This window comes from Schistocerca piceifrons, chromosome 1 (assembly GCF_021461385.2).
Source record: "Schistocerca piceifrons isolate TAMUIC-IGC-003096 chromosome 1, iqSchPice1.1, whole genome shotgun sequence".
Lineage (NCBI taxonomy): Eukaryota > Metazoa > Arthropoda > Insecta > Orthoptera > Acrididae > Schistocerca > Schistocerca piceifrons.
Window position 1 is genome coordinate 750,792,214 of NC_060138.1, and position 14,832 is coordinate 750,807,045.

Sequence of the window (14,832 nt, forward strand, 5' to 3'; positions counted from 1 at the left end):
TTGCTGCGAAAGGTGGATATACACTGTAGTAGTGCCGACATTGTGCATGCTCTGTTGCCTGTGTCTATGTGCCTGTGGTTCTGTCAGTGTGATCATGTGATGTATCTGACCCCAGGAATGTGTCAATAAAGTTTCCCCTTCCTGGGACAATGAATTCACGGTGTTCTTATTTCAATTTCCAGGAGTGTATATTTCAGTACTTCAGTTCATCGGGTAAGATGCTCACTGGCCGGTAATCACAATGTGACTGTAGGTTTTCGCTCTTAGAAGTAAGTCTGAACATGCTCACTTTCCATTGAGGTATATCCCCTTCACGAGCAAAAAAACACTGTCAAGACTGGTACTAAGCTATTCGCAACATTCTTCAGCACTCTAATGGAGATACCATCGTTCCATCGTTGCTTATCACATCGTAAGAGATTATGGTTGCTTTCCTCTTTGTGTGTATTATACAGACAGCGTCAGGTTTAGATACGGACCCTGGGCGTTCTCGCAAGCCATAGTTCTCTGCAGTATGTGGCAAGGGAACCAATACTGTAGTTTGTAATTGGGGCCTTGACCTGGACGTGTAGAGTATTTTTAATATTTTCGAAGATGAATGGCGACTTTCAAGTAGCCATAAGTATGTTCCAGCTATGATCCCACTAAAAACCCAAGTAATACCTACTTTTACATCATTTTCTTGAAAGAAAAACACCTGACTGATCTATATTTTTCCTTTGCCTCAGTGAAAGGGTGGAAAGGGGAGGGGAAGGGTTAAGGCTGCGGTTACCCGTTGCTCCCGGTCATGGGCGCCATTGTTATGTGGTGCTCGGTGAAAACAATTAATTCAGTTCGTCAGCGGAGACTTTAAAATCTCAGATTTTGTCTTTCTACATACAGACCACGGAGATTCTTCCGTACAATCTCATGGCTCGTATCACTGTACGCAACGTAATGGGCGTGTCTGGCGATTTGCTACTTGAGTAAATTTGATCCAAATGAAATTTCAAATTAAAAAATTAATGTCTTTCGGTAACATCAAACGACTCTACAGAATAAAGTGCAGAGGCCCAGAACATCTGACAAGAAGAAAGGAGGAAGAAAAGAATCAAGAAACTTGGTTAAACAGAAGAAGAAAGAAACGAGCAAGCAGTTTCACAGCCAACATAGCATAAAAAGAAGAAAAAGTATGACGGATGGAAAAAAGTAGGTGGCTCTGAGCACTATGGGACTTAACATCTGAGGTCATCAGTCCCCCAGAACTTAGAACTACTTAAACCTAACTAACCGAAGGACATCACACACATCCATGTCCGAGGCAGGATTCGAACCTGCGACCGTTGCGGTCGCCCGGTTCCAGACTGAAGCGCCTAGAACCGCTCGGCCACACCGGCCGGCAGAAAAGTAGGTGAAATTTTCTCAAACATCCAAAAGTTTCTTATGTATCATATATTGAGAAAAGTTACACACCTTACATAAAGAATATGTCCTGAGATGCAAGTCAAAAGGACTTCTCAACCGTTAAAGGAACGGCGTAACTATAACGTTAGCTTAACATGTTACATGTGCTGTCGACGAATTTACTTCTGAAGTACATTGGTAGCTTGTAGAAAAGTACTTCTAGGCGCGATAAAGTCAGAGAAGAGCAGCGCGTTGCACCATCTGGCAGTGAATGTCCGATCATGACAAGGCAGTACGTATCTGCTAGGAATATATCCCTCTCGCCGGCGCCCGCGAGCTCCGTATAAACGAGAGGAGGAGATACACCGCGCCGCAGGCGCTCGGCAGTGAGTGGGGGCACAGTGGAGGTGGAGGGGAGGGAGAAACAGTGAGGGACAGAATGGGAGGGGAGAGGGGAGGGGTGAGCGGCGCCGGCGGCGGAAAGGGACGGAGATAGCGGCAAACCAACCCCGCGCCGCGCCGCGCCCGAGGCTGGAAAATAGGTCCCCGAAGAGCGGCGGGCGGGTCCGAAGCGGGTGGGCCCCGGGCGCCGCCGGCGTCACCGCCCCCCTCCCCCCTCCACCGCCCCTCCCCCGCGGCGCGGCCTCCCCAGGCCAGACGAGCGCGACGCAACACGACGCTTCAGTACCGGCCCAGCCGCAGAGCCGCTCGCAACCGGTAGCGTGTGTACCGTGCCCGCCGTCCACAACTGCCCGGCGTTCCTCGCTGTGTCCAGACGCCACCCGCAAGGTAGCTAGCGGCAGCAGCCACTCCGTTGCCATAGAGACGCAGACGCCGGCCGTCGGCGCGCCACGACGCCTGTTGTTCGGAGCTACGACGACGCCGAGACGACGGAGACACTCTCGCGCAGCGCTGACCCGTGAAAAACCGCCAAAATTTTTCCCCACGATCTGATACGCATCCCTTCCGTCGCCGTGGAGAACAGAGGATCCGTCACCCTGGAGTCCACGTGCCCCAAAAGGTAAGTCCTCCAGTCTCCTGTGCTTCACGAAATACGGTGGTGCTCGGCTTTTGCACGGATGTCAATGCTGATTGGTGTTATTCACGTATTCATTTCCTAAACAACACACAGTAAATCACAGTTCCCTACTAGTTGTCTCATTACAAAAAACAAAAAATGTAATCACGCTTTCCTATTTTATTTGGAGTGTTATAGAAGTGAATTAACGCGCTCGAACTGTAGCAAAATGATATGTTACTCGTATCAATCAGCACGTTATTATTGAAAGATGTGCAGAAAACTTCCATTTATCGAGTTGCTTCCAGTAACGTATTTGTGTACGTCACTGTTGCTTCATATGCCGCAAAGAAGCAATACCGCAATCTGAAATTATGTGTTGTTCGTTGGAACCGTATAAAAGTCGTACTATATTTTTATTTTTACAATCCTTCGTACTGCAGTGTTACAACCCTGCTTCTTGTGACGACACCCAGTGATTATCATAAGCGCTTATGTAAAAAGTGAGATCCATTAACTTTTTCCCCAAAGTTGTTCGAGGTATCCGATGTTATGAGCTTTTCCTACTTCCATTGTCTGTATTAAGTAAAGCTACTGAGGCCAAGTGACGACCACGGGTAATCTGGGAGGGGAAAAAAGGCGAAAAAGGAATTGTCTGATTGACTAGTACTAGTCAGTCAGTCCAAGAAGGATGATATACAGGTATGCCATTACGAAGATCTGTTGTCGGCAGTGCCCGCCTCTTCTGGGCAGTTGCATCCACATTAGTGTGAAGAGAGATGAGTGTTCGTGACGTTGGGAGGAGCCTAGCCGGCTAATGTAGTGCTGTGCTCATGTTGTTCCGAGGGGAGGGACGAACGCTGAGCGGTAGGTTGGCCCGTGACACACGTGGCTGGCGCAGCGTAACCCGGTTGGTGGCGCCCGCACGTGGTGCCTGTCAGCTGACCTCACCCCACGAGACTGGCTGGTCCGTGCGTGCCTGCTGCGCCCACAACATCTCAGCACGCTTCTAGAACCCGCCACCGCTACAAGCATCCGGCACATCCAAGTGCATTACATTAATACGTCTTTATCCTCTACCATAGCCAAGAACAAGCGACATGGTGTCTGACTCATGTTTCTTTTCAAGTTACCGTTTGATTTTACGTGCTAGTTGGAGCTCTAAGGCCGCGTACATTTCCAAATGGTATTCCTATGCAGTAAATATCTGCATGCTACGTAGTGCGGATCTGACAACGTTTCGAATTCGAATCGATCTCGAGAATCGTCCTTTTCTGTCCTGCATAAAAAACTTGTTATTCAAATTTCTGTGTTTCCCACTCGCGTAATAGAGTATAACGTGCTTGAATTTCACAGTAAATATTTCATAACGAACGAAGCATAGAGAAGGACTCACTCGACCAAAAATTTAGTGAAAGAATACGTCAAAATAACCCAGGCGTCTGACCTCCAAGATTGCCGTACGTTAGTCGTAAGCTCCTTTCACACCTGACAACGTGTAACTGATACACTAGATAGTTTTGGCGCTTAAATAGAGGCCTCTAACGCTTAGAGAAATACTCCAAGCAGTGATATTCGGAGACGCTTACGAATGATGTACATATCGCCTCCACGAAAAATATAAATTCAAAATTAAAATAATGAAACACTTGCGTACCCGAATGTACCCATTTTTCCACGGCAAAGGGCAAGAAAAATATCAGTAGGTAACACAATAAAAAGTGTCATAAGCAACGTACTTTTCAGTGGTTTGCGAGAAATAGCCGCAGCTGTAAAACTCTGACAGCCCTGACAGACATTTCACACAACGAGATCACGGTTCATAAGCACAGTAGCCTCATTCGCTTGCAGTTGGATTTAGAAGTCGACCAGGAATCACAGTATTAAGTACAGACACGGAACTGCGTAATGGACTATCAATAGTATGGCATTATTTTTAGTAACATTATGTAAGAACAATATTTTCCCGCACAGAAGATGTACGAAAATGTTTTTTAGCTGCAAGTTTACTACTCCCTAGCGTTGTTCTTCAATCTACAGAAACCTAGAATTGAGCGATTGCATTTGATTTTTTTTATATGTTCGGAGAAGAAGTCGTACATTTCTCAATACTGGATTCGATTAAGATGCATGCAGCACCAAGTCTAAAATGCGTTAAATCGTGTGGCATTATTGGCCCGGACATCGCAAGCGGTACTTTCCAACGCCTCTACCGAAAAGTTTTCTTTCTTCTTTCGCGTTGGCGTCTGCTCTGTGCGGTTTGTACTGCGTGTGTATAAGTAAAAGTTTTTAGTGCGTGTGTGGTGTCGCTTTTCAATTATTGATGAAGACAAGTGGCAATACGGGAGAGCTTTACCTGCTTCCCTTCCATAGAATTCTCGTATTTGTGTCACATCACTCAAGAGACCACTGACTTGCCGAAGATATCACTATTAACAGCGTTCAATGTTCTCATTCCTTGGCACAGCAGCATCAAGAATTTAACACCACAATATCACCTCATCCTTTCGGCAGCAAATATTGGTGACGAGTATTTCTGTCTCGAGCAGGAGAATTAACATACCATAGTGCGCGAATGACTTACAGGACTCTCATGAGAACTGGTTCAAGCAAGTTAGTGACACACACAAAAAAAAGAAAAACCTTAGAAAGTTTCGGACCGAGAAAATATCACGACGAGAACTTTCCGCCCACGCAGTGACTTGTCGAGTAAACTTACCCTGTAAACCTGAAATGCAGCAGAAAAGTTTGAGGGGTTTGTCTGAGGTATTCTCTGTTCATTTTTCTACGATGTATTCGATTTGTTGCACCGATTATCTTTCTTTCTGTGAAGCCTGTAGTGTGCAGTCATCATAAGAAGGAAGAATTTTGCCTATGTACATATGAAAAATTAATGCTATGTGGTTGCTGTCGGTGTAGAACTAATACAGTATAGCGTCATGTAGGGACGGGAAAAACGGGCTGATTAAAACCGATATCGGTATTTTAGTTCTGAGTACCCGTTATTTTTCGATACTTGTTTGGTCTCGGTTTTAAAAGGTTTTTTCATTCCTTTCCAACAACCGGTATAAAATAAAATGACATATCAAGAAGCCAGAGAAGCAGTGTTAATTTTTTTGGTTTTTATATGAAACTGTTTTCTAGGAACGAGTGACATTTATTCGCAAAATTTCCATTGCTTTGAAATATTGGCCTATTGTAGAGAAAGGAAAATCGATCAGAGCTATTTTAATAACAGTGACGGCAGTTGTGGCTCTGAGCACTATGGGACTCAACTGCTGTGGTCATAAGTCCCCTAGAACTTAGAACTACTTAAACCTAACTAACCTAAGGACATCAACACACATCCATGCCCGAGGCAGGATTCGAACCTGCGACCGGAGCGGTCGTGCGGTTCCAGACTGTAGCGCCTTTAACCGCTCGGTGACGGCAGTTGTAACTAGAAACAAACACATGGCATAAGAATCTATACAGCTTTGCTGAGACAATAATGTACCTGTTTCCTGTGGCGTTCCTATCAAACGGGACGCGCGTACGTACAGTGCGGAAGAGTTGCCTCAACCTCGTTTGTATCTAAGTTTCTCGCTGTCGTCCTCGGCCGTGAGCTGCTGTATTGCAGGGTGGCACCATCCTTAGGTTGGAAGTATTTTACGAAGTGTAGTAGTAACGAAGAACACTGCTCCATTTGCTTTACCAAAAAACGGAAGGTGGGGCAACAAACTTGCGACGTCACATAAGGAGAAATCATCCACAGTACCCCATGGACGAGAAGGAAAATTTGTAAATTTGTGGTAAGGTCTTATGGGACCAAACTAATGAGCTCATTGGTCCCTAAGCTAAGGCACTATTTAATCTAACTTAAAGTGAATTACGCTAAGGACAATACATACACCCATGCCCGAGGAAGGACTCGAACTTCCGATGGGGGCAGCTGAGACGAGAAGGCAAATTTTATTGACGTACCTACAATTTTATTGATGTGCTGTAAATATGGCATAAAAACTGGACCCTAAATTTCGAGGATGCTCCAGGGTGAAAAATATAAACCACAGAAATGTGACGATGCAGGAAAATCAACAACTTGTGACTTTTCGCTCTGGTCATTGCCGCACTCTTCTTTAGTAGACCCACAGAGACCGATTTCTGCCACATCGTCAACCTCATGTAGATCGAGATCTCCAACTCCTTCACCTTCATTACAATTTTTATATATTTTTGTTCTAACTTTATCGATAGAAACAATACCAACAAGAAATCTAAATTCGTTTATTTCAGAAACCGGTTGATTTGAACGACTTTAAAGTTAAACTGGAGACTAAAAGCGGAAACCGATTGCTTCGGCTATAACCACCGTCTCTAGTGTCATTGTGCAGCTGTTGCATTGCAATTAGTGAACCCTTACACCAGGTGCCTATCGGCTCACTCTTTATGAGCACACCTATCCATACTGATGCGCATAATTGTGAAAGCAGAAATAACACTGCCGAAAAACCAACCCCGAGACACAATCAAGACGTAGGCCCTAAAGAATGATAGCCTGAGGAGGGCAACACTGTAGTTAACAGCAAGAGCCATGGCCGACTGGAACAAGTTCGTTTAGAAACAGGACACACAACACGTACCATGGTTATTTGCACTGTTAAGCCCATTTTATACGAGGGACTTTCTGGTCGAAATCGACCGCTCGAAATGACTACAACTTTTCTGCCTGCGTGTAAATCAGCAGCCAACCACGACGCGAGTGTGTATGACATCAATGATCTATAGATTGTGCCGAATATGGAGTTCTGAATTTCCGAGTATGTTGCACACTGCACATGCCCAGAAACAAGTGATTTGGGGTTCAAATGGCTCTGAGCACTATGGGACTCAACTGCTAAGGTCATTAGTCCCCTAGAACTTAGAACTAGTTAAACCTAACTAACCTAAGGACATCACAAACATCCATGCCCGAGGCAGGATTCGAACCTGCGACCGTAGCGGTCTTGCGGTTCCAGACTGCAGCGCCTTTAACCGTGATTTGGGGGCGTCTGATAAAATCTAAAATGGAATCTATTCTGGCCGAGCTCCCTGCTGTTGTAGAAATGGATTTTGTGTTTTCATGTCTCCTTAATTTTTATTGTGTGTTAGATTTGTTTTCGTGACACACCGACAAGTCCTGCTATTTTTCCTACTAGTGTCCTCTTACAAGACAGAAGAAATATCTGAAACCTGTTAGGCATTGACGTATAACAGAGAAAAAGCAGAAATAAGAACGCAGATAGGTGAAGTGTCTTAATGAAAATTACTTCAATCGTGAAACAGTCAGTTATTTGACGAGAAAAATAATTTACGATAGTTTTTGGCACTTGGCAACAATATACGATACGAAGAGTCAAGAACAAACGCTATTTACTGCGCTATGGATATTATTAGATGTTTTTGCAATTCGCAAGTACATATTTTCTCGAGAAAATGAATGTGTACTGGAATGTTCCGAAATTTTTGGATGAGTTTTCCTATTATTTAAATTCTGAGGAGAGTACCAGAATTAACCACACGACCTTTGACAAGAATTTCAAATATGAATTCTGATGTGGATATTGATAAACTCTATTATCATTGCTTGTTCTAATATGTTGCTACTGTATTTTTAATTTTTCGTAAAAAAGACTATTACCTCATAACCTCATTTTCACTGTTAAGATGCCAAAATGATAGCAGACAGCTCTCACGACACACACAGTTTCCGTGTTGCTGTGTAAATGAAAATGACCACTCGAAACAGACGAGGCTCAGTACAGGAACAGAACGCCGGGGGCACTGCCGTACACCCACTTGTCTCAGAAGTCAATTGAGACAGGAAAGTGTATCCTGTAAAAGGGACTTTGTGGAGATGCACTGAAGCGCCAAAGAAACTGGTATATGCATGCGCATTGAAATACACAGATGTGTAAATAGGCAGAATACGCCACTACGATCAGCAACGTCTGTATAAGACAAGTGTCTGGTGCAGTTGTTAGATCGGTTACTGCTGCTACAATATCAAGTTTTCAAGATTTAAGTGAGTTTAAACGTTGTGTTATAGACGGCGCACGAGCGATGGGACGCAGTATCTCCGAGGTAGCGATGAAGTGAGGATTTTCCCGTACGACCATTTCACGAGCGTGCCGTGAATATCAGGAATCCGGTAAAAAATCAAATCTCCGACATTAAAGTGAGCGGAAAAAGATCCTACAAGAACGGAACCAACGACGACTGAAGAGAATCGTTCAACGCGACGGAAATGCAACCCTTCCGCAAATTACTGCAGATGTCAATGCTGAGGCATCAAAAAGTGTCAGCGTCCGAACTATTTAACGGAACGTCCCACTCGTGTACCCTTGATGACTGCACGACACGAAGCTTTACGCCTCGCCTGGGCCCGTTAACACCGATATTGGACTGTTGATGACTGGAAACATGTTGCCTGGGTGGACGAGTCTCGTTTCAAATTGCATCGAGCGGATGGGCGTGTACGGGTATGGAGACAAACTCATCAATCGATGGACTCTGCATGTCAGCGGGGGACTGTTCAGGGTGGTGGAGGCTCTGTAATGATGTGGGAAGTGTGCAGTTGGACTTATATGGGACCCCTGATACATCTAGATAAGACTCTGACAGGTGACACGTACGTGAGCATCCTATCTGATCACGTGCATCCATTCATGTCCATTGTACATTCCGACAAACTTGAGCAATTCCAGCAGGACAATGCGACAACCCACACGTCTAGAACTGCTACAGAGTCGCTTCAGGAACTCACTTCTGAGTTTAAACACTTCCGCTGACCACCAAACTCCCCAGACATGAACATTACTGAGCATATCTACATCTACATCCATACTCCGCAAGCCACCTGACGGTGTGTGGCGGAGGGTACCTTGAGTACCTGTATCGGTTCTCCCTCCTATTCCAGTCTTGTATTGTTCGTGGAAAGAAACTGTCGGTATACCTCTGTGTGGGCTCTAATCCCTCTGATTTTATTCTCATGGAATAGCAACGGTCCTACGACATTCCCCTGCGGTACACTTGAAATCACTTACTTCAGAAGACTTCTCTCCATTGAGAATGACATGGTGCGTTCTGTTATCTAGGGACTCTTCAATCACACAGTTGGTCTGATAGTCCATATGCTCTTTCTTTGTTCATTAAACGACTGTGGGGAACTGTATAACACGCCTTTCAGAAGTCAAGAAACACGGCATCTACCTGGGAACCCGTGTCTATGATCCTCTGAGTCTCGTAGACGAATATCACAAGCTGGGTTTCACACGATCGTCTTTTTCGAAACCCATGCTGATTCCTACAGAGTAGATTTCTAGTCTCCAGAAAAGTCATTATACTTGAACATAAATTCTGCAACTGATCGACATTAGAGATATAGGTCTATAGTTCTGGACAACTGTTCGACGTCCCTTCTTGAAAACGGGTATGACCTGTGCCCTTTTCCAATCTTTTGGAACGCTACGCTCTTCTAGAGACCTACGGTACACCGCTGCAAGAAGAGGGGCAAGTTCCTTCGCGTACTCTGTGTAAAATCGAACTGGTATCGCATCAGGTCCAGCGGCCTTTCCTCTTTTGAGTGACTGTAATTGTTTTTCTATTCCTGTCATCTATTTCCATGTCTACCATTTTGTCATCTGTGCGCCAATGTATAGAAGGAAATACAATGCAGTCTTCCTCTATGAAACAGCTTTAGAAAAAGACATTTAGTATTTCGGCCTTTAGTCTGTCATCTTCTGTTTCAGTACCATTTTGGTCACAGAGTCTCTCGACATTTTGCTTTTATCCACCTACCGCTTTGACATAGGACCAAAATTTCTTAGGATTTTCTGCCAAGTCAGTACATAGAACTTTATTTACGAATTCGTTGAATGCGTCTAGCATTACCCTCCTCACACTACATTTCGCTTCGTGTAATTTTTGTTTGTCTGCAAGGTTTTGGCTATGTTTATGTTTGCTATGAAGTTCCCTTTGCTTCCGTACCAGTTTTATAATTCGGTTGTTGTACCACGGTGGCTCTTTTCCATCTCTTACGATCTTGCTTGCCACATACTCATCTAATGCATATTGTACCATGGTTTTGAACTTTGTCCACTGGTCCTCAACACTATCTGTACTTGAGATAAAAATTTTGTGTTGAGGCGTCAAGTACTCTGAAATTTGCTAACCAGGAAAATCCTCCTACCTTTTTTTAATATTTCTATTTACGGCTGAAACCACCGATGCTGTAACTGCTTTATGATCGCTGATTTCCTGTTCTGCCTCGCAACGTGCTGTTCAGAAGAGGTCTCCAACCCCTCGTACCCTTACAGATTTATGGACAGTACTGTCCGCCCCCGGTAGCTGACCGCGGCCACATCTTCAAAGTCAAGTACCAAACGTTGATTCTACCGACTCACAACGGAAGACTGAATCTCACAGACGTGTACAATAAAGCACAAGCACTGTGCGTCTGTAAAACATATAAACTGTGGAAGCGGTCAGTCGGCAGTGTTGCCGCATTCTTGTTAAATGAAATAGCGGCGGCCAGCCAGGACGCCCCAATAGACGTTCACCACATCCCAAATGAACTTTACCACCTAAAACATTTCTTCGTAGAATATAGCTACATTAGACTGGGAACACCGGAGAAAAATGTCATCAAAGTCAAGAAAATATACCAAAACTTAATGAACGTTTAGACCAAGAACATCATAGAACAAAAAGACGTCGGTCACTCTTGGCATGGTATCTGGAAGAATATACACCACCAGCATTTACCAACAAAAGTGCGGCCATTGAGGTACTATTCTGTGAATAGAAAATTTCGAACGAACTCCAGACTACATTCCATTCATCTGGCTGATTACCCTTTGTGTACCACTTGCAACCTGATTGACACAGATGAACATCAATTTGTCTGTGGAAATGCAAATAATATATGGTTGTCAATTACAAAAAAATTAGCAACCATGCAGAGAAAACCGCCGTATTTGATATCGCCATCGTGCCTTTTATACCCGGAAGAAGAACTATACCCCTTCTGGAAGAAAAATGGCGTCAACTGGTTGAAGGGACACGCGGTATTTTACCTGCTGTCCAGTAAAGAAAGATTTTTGGACGTACATCTCCGACCAGCATCACAAGCCACTACGCATGAATAATTATTATAATACATACGCCAACTTCCTCAGAAGAACAGTCATGTGAACTCCATTTTCGAGGATGCGATTCAAAACATGAAGAAACGAGAGACAATTTGATTTGTGAAAAACAAATACGATCAAGTGACGAACATCAGTATCTGGTATAGACTTCGATTTTTTTCTAAAATGTCAAGGACCCTGTAATTGCTTCAAATGGCTCTGAGCACTATGGGACTTAACAGCAGTGGTCATCAGTCCCCTAGAACTTAGAACTACTTAAACCTAACTAACCTAAGGACATCACACACATCCATGCCCGAGGCAGGATTCGAACCTGCGACCGTAGCAGTCGCACGGTTCCGGACTGCGCGCCTAGAACCGCGAGACCAACGCGGTCGGCCCCTGTAATCAATTTTAGTTTGTTTTATTACTTTTAAATGTCAGTTGAAAATTATGTACTACTGTAGAATGTTATGATCAATAAATTGGAGAAAAAAAGGTGGTCAGCGCGACAGACTGTGAATCCAAAGGGCCCGGGTTCGATTCCCGGTTGGGTCGGAGATTTTTCTCCGCTCAGGGACTGGGTGTTGTGTTGTCCTAATCATCATCATCATTTCATCCCCATCGACGCGCAAGTCACCGAAGAGGCGTCAAATCTAAAGACTTGCACCAGGCGAACGGTCTACCCGACGGGAGGCCCTCGTCACACGACATTATTATTATTAACATTAGGCAGGTGTGGCAGTTTCTTTGGTTTTTCACTGTATTTACAGTGTAATACAGATGCAAAGACAAACGCACTTGCTACAGAGCTACCTCAGTCTCTTATACGAAAATCTTCAGAAGACACATCCGAACAATATACGAAATTTGGTCGATGGTGTTCGGGTTCGGCTGTAGACATGTAAGGGCTGTCATTTTTGCGGATCGGGAAGACAAAAAGGTAATAGCGTATACGCATCAGGGCCCATTCTGCAGGTGCAGTATTTGGTAACAATAGTAGGCGCGCAGGCACGGGTAGGTGCGGGTACAGGTAGGAGCGAGTGGCAGCGCGGCAAATGAAGCGGCGAGAGGCGGCGGGGCCCGCGGGCGCTGGCGGGCAGCCCGCGGCCAGGCGGCGGGTAGGCGGGCAGGCGGGCTCCGCTAATTACGACCGCTGCGCCCGCGGCGCGGGCTGCCGGCTCGGAGCGGCCTCGCCGCGGCTTCGTGGAAAACATTTACCCGCCGCACGCGCTGACAAGCCGCGCCGCCGGAATACCCGCAATTAAAAGTGTGCTCACTCGCCGGTCTCCGCGACAGAGCCGCCGTTTCTTTGACGAACTATAGCCGGCCAGTATTAGATTTGTTTGGCAGGGTTGTGCGAAAGTATACTGCCATCTGCACAGGACGTCGCATACGAGCCTTCATTCAGTGCGAGCAGTTTTGCAGTATTGTGTTCCAGCGTTTGAAGTCCTTATCACATAGGCATGACTGCACACAACGAATCAATCCGGAGAGACTTCAGCTAGAGTCGTAACAGGTCGGTATACCTCAAACGAAAGAAATACAGCGTGGCGCAGATAAAAGACGCCCGTGGAAGTATACAGGAAATGCTGTGAAATTACAGAAAGTAAGAACTGAAATCGACTTTGGTCCAAGCACGGGGCTCACCACCCGAACCACACGCCACTGTTAAGCACTAATGAACGACTGGGTCCCTTACTTCGATTGCACATAATTCATTAAGGTCAATCCAACACATTTATTTCAAATAACATAAATGAAGTAACATTTGAATCCGTCTGACATTAAACCTGAATGAAAAAAAAAAACAATTTCAATATCAGCTGATTTAGTGTGTGAAGCGCGAGTTAAGCCAATAACCAGATAAACTAAACAATTCTCCATAAATAAAAAAAAAGAGAAAAACAAAATTGAATCAATACACCCCACTGACAGATATCCAAAAAACCTTACAATACTATTCAAAAGAATACACTGAACTGGGGAGCAGTCATTCACCCGACAGAACACTTCAAAATGAGTTCTATAACACAGCTGCGTGCCCCAGAAAACTGCAAGACATTAAATACACTTCATTTGACGAATAACAAATACTCATTAACATTACGCCACTTCTCTTTGAACTGCACTGTCCCAAAGAAACAGGCGCTTATTCTGAAAGAACAATTTTTTATATGTTTAAATTACAGCATTAAGGAATTCCACAAGATGTCCAATCGACCCCCCATCCCCCCTTTCAGGTGAGGCACAAATCTTTCCCCTTTCTAGGCGGAGGCTGAGCCAGAAACACAGAATGCCACAAAAACACAGTTTTGCTGTGAAATCTTACAGGACACACGTAAGCAGTAACAAATAAGGGGTCGGCACCCACAAATAACACAGGCTGAGTCAGGCTGTGAGCACATCCTACGAAAACTTGTTCACACTATGCTCACCACAAATTGTAGACATTCCTGCCGAACATCCGCTTGCGGTAGCTGCCAGAAGGACGAAGCAACCAACAGGCCCACGCCGTGCTTCTCACACAGGCACCTCAATTTGTACGAACACCTAGGCCAACACCAACTCCGGACTCCCCTCTCACTGCGAGGCTTGGCACAGTTTATATGAAATGCCTTCCAGGCAACCAGTAACCGCCGCAGGAGTTTCACGACTAGCAAATAGCCGCAGCGTTCAGACATCACACATGGGCTTCCACCCGAGCCACAACTCCGCCAGTCTCACCGGCCGCCCCAAACCGTCTGCTTCTCGCCGTCCCGCGCGCCCCAGTCGAAGACGCAAAGATCCTCATGCCCGGGGACGTGCCAAAGATAACAAGCCGATCGCTGATGATTGACCAGCGATCTGGCTCAGACTTACCATTTATTTACAATGAGAAATATATTTCTTGAGGGTATTTTTGTTCTGTCGTTGCAACTACAAAAATGCGTGATTTTTTTCACCAGACGCGTTTCGCTTTATTGAGGTTAAGCATCATCAGAGGTGTTGAGTTACGCTCGATTTCTCGCTTGCATCGGGAAATACCGTCTGCTAGCACATCGTTGTTTTTCTGTATTAAACACTGATAATTTTGGTTTAACTTTTACTTGTTCTGCAGTACTATGCATTCCTTATGGCCGGCCGGTGTGGCCGTGCGGTTAAAGGCGCTTCAGTCTGGAACCGCGTGACCGCTACGGTCGCAGGTTCGAATCCTGCCTCGGGCATGGATGTGTGTGTGAGGTCCTTAGGTTAGTTAGGTTTAAGTAGTTCTAAGTTCTAGGGGACTGATGACCACAGATG

At 45.1% G+C, this 14,832-nt stretch overlaps 1 protein-coding gene across 1 annotated transcript in view; it reads left to right on the forward strand.

Annotated features, from left to right (window-relative positions):
- Positions 1 to 2,083: 2,083 nt before the first annotated feature.
- LOC124711981 (BTB/POZ domain-containing protein Tiwaz) overlaps positions 2,084 to 14,832 on the forward strand; it is an 857,301-nt gene continuing 844,552 nt past the window's right edge. Inside the window, exon 1 of the mRNA XM_047242267.1 lies at positions 2,084 to 2,404. The gene's annotated coding sequence lies outside the window, so the exon portion shown is untranslated. The remainder of the gene's footprint in view (positions 2,405 to 14,832) is intronic.